Raw genomic sequence first — 10,131 nt, 5'->3', positions numbered from 1 at the left:
CCTTTGATTCTACAGTAAATATGAACATTCTCATATATACCATTTTTAACCAATCAGTTAATGATTGATGTCTTTGAACACAAATCCAAGAAGTGATTTGTGTGTATACATTCTTTTGTCTGCAAATAATGATAAGTAGTAGTATTCCCATAGTATTATTATTCAACAAAATATTTTAAAAATACACAAGGACAATGTTATATATTTCATTATTATCCATTGCTCTTTGTTTACAGCTGAAATAAGGTTTTTTCCTTTGGGATTCTGCTATCATTTATTTCAAATCAATGTTTAAAATTAAATGGTAATCCTCAAGAGACAGAGGACACTCTTCAGTTACCAGCCTTTCCAATTGGAAATTTTTTATTTCATGTTTCTATTTAATACTCAGTCCAGGCTTCAAAATTAATTAAAAGATATTCTTTCTCTAATCTTTTGATTAGTAGCTTCAAAGATTAAAATAAATCAAAATATTAGAATAACCTCATATTTTAGTAGCAAAACTAAACTATTATAAAATGTACAAAATGCATTCATTTAACTCTCCAATAAACGGAGGCTAAGGGGACAGGAAGAAAGGAATTATGGATTACAGAAGTATGGGGGTTTTTTGAACAGTATCTCCTGATGTGATTACATTTTGACAGATTAATATTAACAACACACTTAAATTAGTATAAAATAACTAAGTTTTAACTATAGAATGATTTACCAAAGAAGAATTCTGATTGAGATGGTGTGAGAAGTGAAAATAAGCAAAGTTTGTGAAATACAATTCAGCTTTATGCTAAGCAGGATATGTGAAGCTGCATGTTTTCCTCTTTAGTATGTCCTTGAGTAATCTTTATGTTAAATGGAAGTGAGAGCTGAATAGATGAGGAGAAACAGGCAGTGGGAATAGGTACTTAAGAAGCATCTGTTGCCAGAAGAGGGAAGATCAAAACTGAATGTTGGTTGACTGCAAAAATGATGACCATAAGAAGCATGTTGAGATGTTATGTGAAGTGAGAATGAGTGAAGACTGAGTTGCAAAACAATATATGGAGGAAGAGGGAATCTGCCAAGAGGAAGGATAAGACTGAGAAAGTCATGGTTGGATGGAATTCATGAGATCCTAAAAAAAATGCAATCAGGGAGTACTGTGGGCTGGAATTATCCTTAATATTTGCCACTGGTGTGCTTTAGTCATTAGAAAACAATCCTTCCTTCCTTCCTTCCTTCCTTCCTTCCTTCCTTCCTTCCTTCCTTCCTTCCTTCCTTCCTTCCTTCCTTCTGTGTCATCAAGTCATTTTAGACTCCTAGTGGCCCATATAGACAGATTTTCTCCATGATTTTCTCCAGCAACTACATAGATTTATTTTGTCCACATCCCACAATCTCAAGGCAACTGCTTAAATAGCTATTTTGCATGAACTTGATCTTTATCTTTTTAATTTATCTCTTGGACTTGCTTGGCAAAACAGAGAGGGGGGATTGTGAGTAAGAATACTCTGAGTATGAATTCCCTGAGGGAACAATGAGAGTTTCAAATATAATAGTCAAATTATCATCTGTTTAGTTACACCATTGTTTCTCTAATCTCATATGGAGCTAAAGGAACTTGTAGATACCCAGGGACTTGTTTCTAATGGAGTCTTGTACTAATGAAAAAATATTTTGGTTGTATTAAGGCAGGATCTGATCCCCTTACTTTTTGTAGCCCCTCCATATTTCCTAGTAGATTCTCAGCCTTCTTTTCCATATCTTTTTTATGAAAGGTTTCCTCTCTTTTCATCATCCCCAAATTAACAAAAATGGGCAAAAAAAGAAATTTAAAATAAATCTTGTTTTTATGGATTTTTCTAAAATATGAATGCAAAACTTATTCTGGACCAAATGTTTATCTGAATTATGAATGCATTCTTCGTAGTTGTTTTCTTCCAGATGAGAAGGCATTAACATAGGGCTCCCTCAATGAAGCTATCTTCATATGTAGTAAAATCTATCAAGAAGGTCAGGGAGAAATAAGCTACTGACGAGAACTATGCTGGTGATCTGGCCTCCCTATTTGGTAGTACTCTGAATATGATTTCTGCATATCCATCCAGGCTAAATACTTTCTTTTAGTAAGGTACATCTGAAGGGATGTCATAATAAGCTACAATATCAAAACAATACCATATAAGACTAAATAATCGGTCTTCAGTCTCACCTCACATTAAGTATTCCTGTACAATTCCTAACATTTCAGTATATTATTTTTCATACTGTCTTTTACACCATTAAGTCAATCCAAAATCTTTAATCAAATACATTTTTGTGGTTTTCTTGTTTTAGTTAGGGTTCTCTATTTACTTCAATTGTTGTATCCCAGCAATAAGAAATAAAAGATGGAGATGTTCAGTTATAAATGGAAGCAAAAAAAAAGCAAAAAAAGAGAGATCAGATTTGGAGTACAGTACAATATTGGCTCAAGAAAAGTTCCCAGTGAGCTTAGTGGAACATATTCTATACAAATGTATTTAAAGTTAACACTTCAATGCAACCAAAGGCAAATAACTTTAATTTATTAACTTATAAGATTAACTTATCAGTCTCACTCCAATTTGCCTCTAGATAAATAAGAATAAAACTGTAATCATAAGTATATAACAGATCCTAGGAAAATACTAATATCTTTGGCTGCTGAGTTTTGATAACTAGCTTAATCACAAGTGTATTTGAAAATAATCCTGTAGGGATCGAGTGAAAAAGGAAATGGAGAGAAATGCACTCTTTCTATAAAATTACTGAAGTAGCCGAAGGACCACTCGGGACGACAGGCTAGTTCAACAAGGTTTATTAAGAGCAAGGCAAACATAGATTAACTTGTCCGGCTTTTATAGCCGGCAGCTGGTAGCGAGGACCAATCAGATGTGTTTATTTTGGCGCCGTGTCAGGCAAGGACCAATCTGCGTCGTCTTCTTTTGACAGCTCCGGCTTCCGCGTGGTGTGGTGTTTTGACAGCCGCGAGCTGTCAGTGGCTGCGCCTGCGCTGTGCGGTGGGTGCTTTGACAGCTCAGGCTTCCTCACGGTCCGGAGTTGACAGCCGCGAGCTGTCAGTGGCGGCGCCTGCGCAGTGCGGGGAACTTTGACAGCTGTCAAAGTTCCCGCGTGTATTCCTGTCAGGCGGCTTTACTTTATATACTTTGGCGATGCCTTCTTATTTGTACTGTTTAACATATATACACTTCAATTAAAGGAATGTTTACATATATAATACACCCCTTACCCCTCCCCTGGTGCGTTTCTTTCCTCCTGGATGTTTGAACCTGCCCACTGATAGTCTTTTAGGTAGGTGGGTGGTCTTCGATTCCTGGTTGATCGGCGAAGGGGTGGTGGGCGGTCTGGTTCTGGTTCTTCGTTTTGGTGTTCAACTTCCTGGTTTGGGATAGGCAGCATTTCCGGTGGGGGTTGTAAGTCGGCACTGGTTGGTTGCTCAGAAGTGTGTGGTGGTTGTCTGGGTCTGAGCTGGTCAATATGGCGGCGTATGTTGCCCTGTGCCTGCGTAGCTATAAGGTATGAGATGGGCCCTGTTTGTTTTATTACTGTCCCTTGGACCCACTTGTTTTTATCTGTGTATGATCGTGCCCATATTAATTGACCAGGGTTGAGTTTGCGGGCGGGGTGGGGGTGCTGTTTTTCTTCTGGGTATGTGTCAGGGTGCAGTCTGTCGAGACGTGTTATTAGCCTCCTCCCCCATCTTAATTCTGCCGGTGATTTGCCAGTTGTAGAGCATGGTGTTGTGTGTTGTGATAAGAGGAACTGGCTGAGTCGCCTCTGCCAGTTTCCTTTAACGAATTTTTTCAAGGCTTCTTTTGTGTATCGTACCATAATTTCAGCCATTCCGTTCGACGATGGGTGGAACGGCGCCGACGTGACCAGCCTAATACAATTCCTCGTAGCGAAGATCTGAAATTCACGAGAGGTGAATTGAGGTCCATTGTCAGAAACTATGGTATCAGGTAGGCCGTGTGTTGCGAATATTTTTCGTAAGGCTTGAATAGTGGCTGCGGACGTCGTTTTTCTAAGGGGCGTGACTTCCAGCCATTTGGAATAGCTGTCCACTACAATTAAGAAACTTTGGCCCTGGATAGGTCCTGCAAAATCTATATGTATACGTGACCAAGGGTTCCTTGTAGTCTCCCATTTATGGATTGGTGCCTGGGGTGGTTCATTCCTGGTCTCCTGACAGGTATAACACCCACCCACATACTTTTCGATTTGTTTATCTATGCCGGGCCACCACACATAACTTCTAGCCATCGCCTTCATTTTTACAATTCCAGGGTGCCCTTCATGTAAAATGTGTAATGTTTGGTCTATGTTTTTCTCTGGTATGATGACCCTATTTCCCCATAGCAGGCAACCTCTATGTGTTGAAATCTCATTTTTTCTGTTATAATAAGGTTGGAATTGGGGTTGTGGGTTTTGAGTTGGCCACCCAGTTGTGGCCCATTTGAGGACTCTGGCAAGTATTTTATCTTTTGTTGAATTATTAGCTATAATGTTTGCAGTCAGGGGGCATTCTGGAAGTTGGGAGATTGCTAAAATCCCGCTGGCTGGGGCTGGGTCTGAGTCCCTGGTTTGTATGGGCAGTCTGCTGAGGCAGTCAGCATGACCCAATTCTTTACCTGGTTTATGTATTAGTTGATAAGAATAGGCTGCTAAGAATGTTGACCATCTTAAAATTCTCGGAGAGAGAATTTGTGGAGTAGTTTTATTCCAAGTAAATATGCCTAGCAGGGGTTTGTGATCCGTAAATTTAGTAAATGGTCTTCCATACAGATAATCGTGAAATTTTTTGACCCCTGCTACTATCGCTAGGGCTTCCCTGTCAATTTGTGCATAGTTTCTTTCGGCCTTGGTCAGAGTGCGTGAATAGAAGGCTATGGGTCTTTGTGTACCGTCCTTGAATATGTGACTTAAGACAGCCCCGATTCCATAGGGAGAGGCATCGCAAGCGATGCATATTGGGGTGTCTTCCCTGAAAAGGGTGATAGTTGAGCTGTGACAGATAATCTTTTTTAACGATTGGAAACTGTTCTCATGTTCCTTGGTCCAGGACCAAGTTGTACCTTTGTCTAGGAGCCTATGGAGCGGCTCTGCAATAGTGGCTTTGTGGGGAATGAAGGCATGGTAAAAGTTTAACAGTCCTAAAAAGGATTGAAGCTCTTGCTTATTCCTCGGGCTGGGTGCGGTTTGAATAGCCATTAGTTTTTCAGAGGTGGGGTGGATGCCCTGGCTATCAATTTTATACCCTAGGAATTCTGTAGAAGTGACTCCAATAGAGCACTTCTCCCGCTTAAGTTTGAGACCGGCTTCTCTGAGCCGGCTCAGCACAGCTGACAACCTGTCAGCTAAACTAGCTTCGTTTTCCCCGGCGATGAGAACATCGTCGAAATAGGGGCAGACCCCGGGTATTCCCTTCAGGGTCTTTTCCATGATACCCTGGAAGATGCCCGGGGCTGCAGATATGCCGAATTGTAGCCTCTTCACTTTAAAAGCACCGCGGTGGGTGACAATAGTTTGAGCTACCGCGGTGTCGTCTGTGACAGGCAGTTGTAAATACGCCTGCGTGAGATCAAGCTTGGCGAAAATGGTGCCAGAGCGGATGGAAGCAAATACGTCCCTTACCGCTGGCACCGGGTAAGCATGGGGGCTGAGGGCTAGGTTGACTGTCGCCTTATAGTCAGCGCACACTCTCACTTCGCCATTAGGTTTGATTGGGGTGACAATAGGGGTCTCCCAGGTTCCCCCTTCTGTTGGCTCCAGTACCCCTAGTCCCACGAGTCGGTCAAGCTCGTTTTCAATTTTTTCTTTAAGGGCGAAGGGTACCCTCCTAGCTCTTATTTTAATTGGTTGAATTGCTGGATTTAATTGCAGGGAAATGGGGGAACCTGTATATTTCCCTAAAGTGCCATCGAAAACGTCGGCGTACTTTTCGCAAACGGCTTCCAGGCTGGGTGTTTGAATGGTATTAACCCCCGTTAAGGCGATGCCTAGTGGAGCGAACCAGTTTAGCCCTATCAAGTTGGTACGGTTCCCTGGCGTAACTAAAACCTCCAGGGGACCCTTGAACCCCTTATACTGCACAAGGACCTTGGCTTTCCCTTCCAACGGAATAGGGGTTTTCTGGAAGTCTGCAAGGTGTACCTGAGTTTGTTTCAGGGGAATTTGTCTTCGGCCTTTCTGACAGATCTCCTGATAGGTTGTCAGCGAAATTAATGAGACTGCTGACCCTGAATCTACCTCCATGTGGCAGGGCACCCCCTGAATTCTGACCCAGATCTTAACTTTGGAGCTTATGCTGTTTACCCGGTCAATTGTCTCTACCAGGGGGCCTGGTGGGGTTTCTCTGCTGGCCTGGGCAGCCGGCCTACCTGGGGGGTTTGCCTCCACCTCATTGATGTTGTCCCGGCCCTTGCTGCGGCACACCGGCTTGATGTGGCCAGTCTTCCCGCAGTTGTGGCATTTCGCGTTCCTAAAACGGCAGCTTCCTCGGGCATGGTTGCCCCCGCAGCTGGCACAGGCGGCCCGTTGCTCGTAACGCGGTGGTGGCGGTGGTGGGTTCCTGGATCCACGGCGGTCCGACGTTTTTCCCCTCCTTGGCTGCCGGTGCTCCATCCTGCGCTGTAGGGCTTCTCCATCGGTGAAATCTACCGACTCTCCGCTGTCGCTGAAGGTTGCGCTTTCCTGGTAGACGGTCGCGGGGGTCTCTGGGGTCGTGTTCGTCGGCTTCTTCTTGTGGCTGTGTTCATATGCCATGATCTCCCTGGTCAGCTCTGCCAGATTCATGTCGGGTTTGGACGTCAGTTTCTTCTGTAGCTTCTCGTCCCTCAGACCGATCACCACCTGGTCTCTGATGCGGTCTTCCAGGTCGGGGAAGGAGCAGTTCCGCGCGGCGTGTCTGACCCCGGCGATGAATTCGTTGGCGGGCTCGTCCTGCCGTTGTTTCTTTTGTGCGAATTGCACCCGCCAGTACAGTTCTGAACGAGCCGGCATGTAGTACTTGTTCAGCTGGTCTACCAGGTCAGCGTAGGAGACTTCCGTGATGGGCACTGGGCTGAACAGCCCGACGGCTGCATCGTACACTGGGGGCCCGCTGATGTACAGCAGAGCGGCGGCCTTTGCTCGGTCGTCAGTGATTTTACTGACGAGGAGAAATCCCTCGACTTGGCCGAGGTGTGATTGCCATCTCTCGGGATGGCGGGTATCAAACTCCCTCACACGGCCGAAGTTTGCCATGTCGTCCGGTCCTGGGTTGCTCCGATGGAAGTTAAAACTTCCGTGACAGCTCTTGCTGGGAACTCTCTTCCTCGGCCGTGACTTCAGCTCCGGAGCGATCCCACCTTCGTCGCCAGTGAAGTAGCCGAAGGACCACTCGGGACGACAGGCTAGTTCAACAAGGTTTATTAAGAGCAAGGCAAACATAGATTAACTTGTCCGGCTTTTATAGCCGGCAGCTGGTAGCGAGGACCAATCAGATGTGTTTATTTTGGCGCCGTGTCAGGCAAGGACCAATCTGCGTCGTCTTCTTTTGACAGCTCCGGCTTCCGCGTGGTGTGGTGTTTTGACAGCCGCGAGCTGTCAGTGGCTGCGCCTGCGCTGTGCGGTGGGTGCTTTGACAGCTCAGGCTTCCTCACGGTCCGGAGTTGACAGCCGCGAGCTGTCAGTGGCGGCGCCTGCGCAGTGCGGGGAACTTTGACAGCTGTCAAAGTTCCCGCGTGTATTCCTGTCAGGCGGCTTTACTTTATATACTTTGGCGATGCCTTCTTATTTGTACTGTTTAACATATATACACTTCAATTAAAGGAATGTTTACATATATAATACAATTACATTTGAACAAAACAAACAAAGCCAAATTTATAAATTAAATATTAGTTATATTTATAGTTATTTTGTAATTTGATTCTTGTACCCCAAACCTTTACGTATTCTGCCACAAAATATTTGCTGACAAAGTTAAAAATTTAAGAATGTTCCAATTCAAAAAGAAGTTCCTTTACTGCGAGGCTGGGGGTCCAGTAAGACACAATTTCCACATATTCAGACAGTTGCAGAGATGCATATGTTAAACTTCATGTTATGATTAACTAAACTTCCAGAAATGCTGCCTTGTGAGATGACAGAGAAGGTGAACTGAAAAGAAATCAACCACTCAGCTACTGTGATTTCCCCCCAAGCAGGCTATTCATTCCAGTGTAAGATTCTGGCATGAGTGACTGATGGAATATTTGACTGATGTAATTTATGGTGCTTGATATGACAGCCCATTGCAGGGAGCTCGAGGTTTACAGTTTTTGGTACTAGTACTTGCTGCTGAAACAAGAAATTACTCTCCTTGGACAGGCTGTAATTTAATAGTACAACTGTGCAGCTAGCCACCTCCCACTATATTTCACCACCCACTCCAGTCAGGGTTGATAGATAGTTCTCAGGACCTGAAAAGGATGCTGTAATGTATCACAGTCTTGAAAGATACATGAAGGGCAAAATCTAAGCCAAATATGACATCTACCTCTTGAAGATAGCAAATAAAACATAGCCAAAATGAAGAAGGTGATCTCTGGCCTTAAAACTCTCAAATGACCTTCCAGCAAGACCATTCAGGAACAGTTTCCCAAGCTGGGATTTTTGAGGGCAGAGAGGGAGACACGAAAGGAGGAAACAACACTGGTTCCTCCCCACAGCAGCCATAGCTTCATGAGAACCCTCTGAAGTGTCCCTTCCCCTTTTGCTAGATGGTTAGATGCACAGGGTTCTTTTTTCCCATTCAGAATCAGGCATATGTTCATGCATCACTTACACTTCCTTTTCACCTGACATCCTCCTTGTCCCCAGCTTGGTGACCTGGAAATCTTTCTCTTAGGTTTGTTAAAATCAAGATGTCCACTACCTGGTGAAAATGAATTAGTGTTTTTGAATCTCTCTGCCTCCATTTAGTGACAGTCCAGGTACTCCATGCCTATTTTATGTTCTCTTATTTTTCACTAGAAGGCAGGAGAGAGGAGGGGGAAGAGAATAGCCAGAAGTACGTCTCTGGGCTCCATTTCCTGCAAATTCTTCTGCTGCTGCTCAGACAATAAATTGCTAACACAGGAGTGGAAGAGAAGAAAACAGTAGCAACTATCTTCTTTCCTCAATCCTTCTTTCCTTCCATCACTCTTCAACCAACATTCCCATTAAGGATCTGCTCCTGGCTACATTGTCTAGGCTAAAAAAAAATCAGTTGAAGACAAGACATAGTAGGAAGGGGAGACTGGTAATTGAAGCATCTGATGTTTTGAGTCCAGATTGGGTAACCCTACCTCACACGATCAAGTATATTGAAGGCATGGAACAATGAATAGGTAGAAAGAGCAGTCTGGTGGTACATTATGGTTGTAAGTTCCAAAATAGTTGTCTCATGTGCCTTTGTTACATTTATTGAGTGCTTTGAAAGAGGAAGAGAGAGATTGAAAATGATAGATGGAGATTTTCAAAATTGCAAGCTCTGTTTGATCTCATTAAATTATCTATATATTACCACCCAGAAAGTAGCTGTGAACTATAGGAATATTTTGATGAGTTTAAATACATCATCAAAAGTACTAGATATACGTAATCACGCAAATACCAGCATCACTTTTCTACAGAATTTCGAAGCAGAAACAACTGGAAACAAGAATTTACACTTCCATCAAGGATTGTCATCTTTCTCACAATTGGGAAACCAAGATTATGAAATCCACACTCGATCAAAATTATATCTAGAACTTTTGATATAAGACTGAATATCAATGTTAATAAGAAAAAGCAGTGAAGATTTGTATAGATGGAGGGAAGAAGAGAGGGAAGGGAGATAAGAGTTAAGCTATTGGGTTCAAAGAAGAGCAATAGGGAAAATTAACGAAATAAAAGAAATTAAGTCATGTGAGGAGAGCTTAGCAAAACGGTTTTTTTAGCCTTGAGAAGAAAATATTGGGGGAAAGGATATAATAGGATTCTTATAGGAGAATGGAAGAAAGAAGGGAAATATTATGTTCTCTAACATCCTGGAGGATGGGAATAATGTCTTAAATTACAGAATAATTTGACTGAAAGAAAATATAGCATAGAAGGGGAATC

This window comes from Vipera ursinii (genome assembly GCF_947247035.1).
Source record: "Vipera ursinii genome assembly, chromosome: 4".
Taxonomy (NCBI): domain Eukaryota; kingdom Metazoa; phylum Chordata; class Lepidosauria; order Squamata; family Viperidae; genus Vipera; species Vipera ursinii.
Note: the sequence above shows the minus strand (reverse complement) of the source record.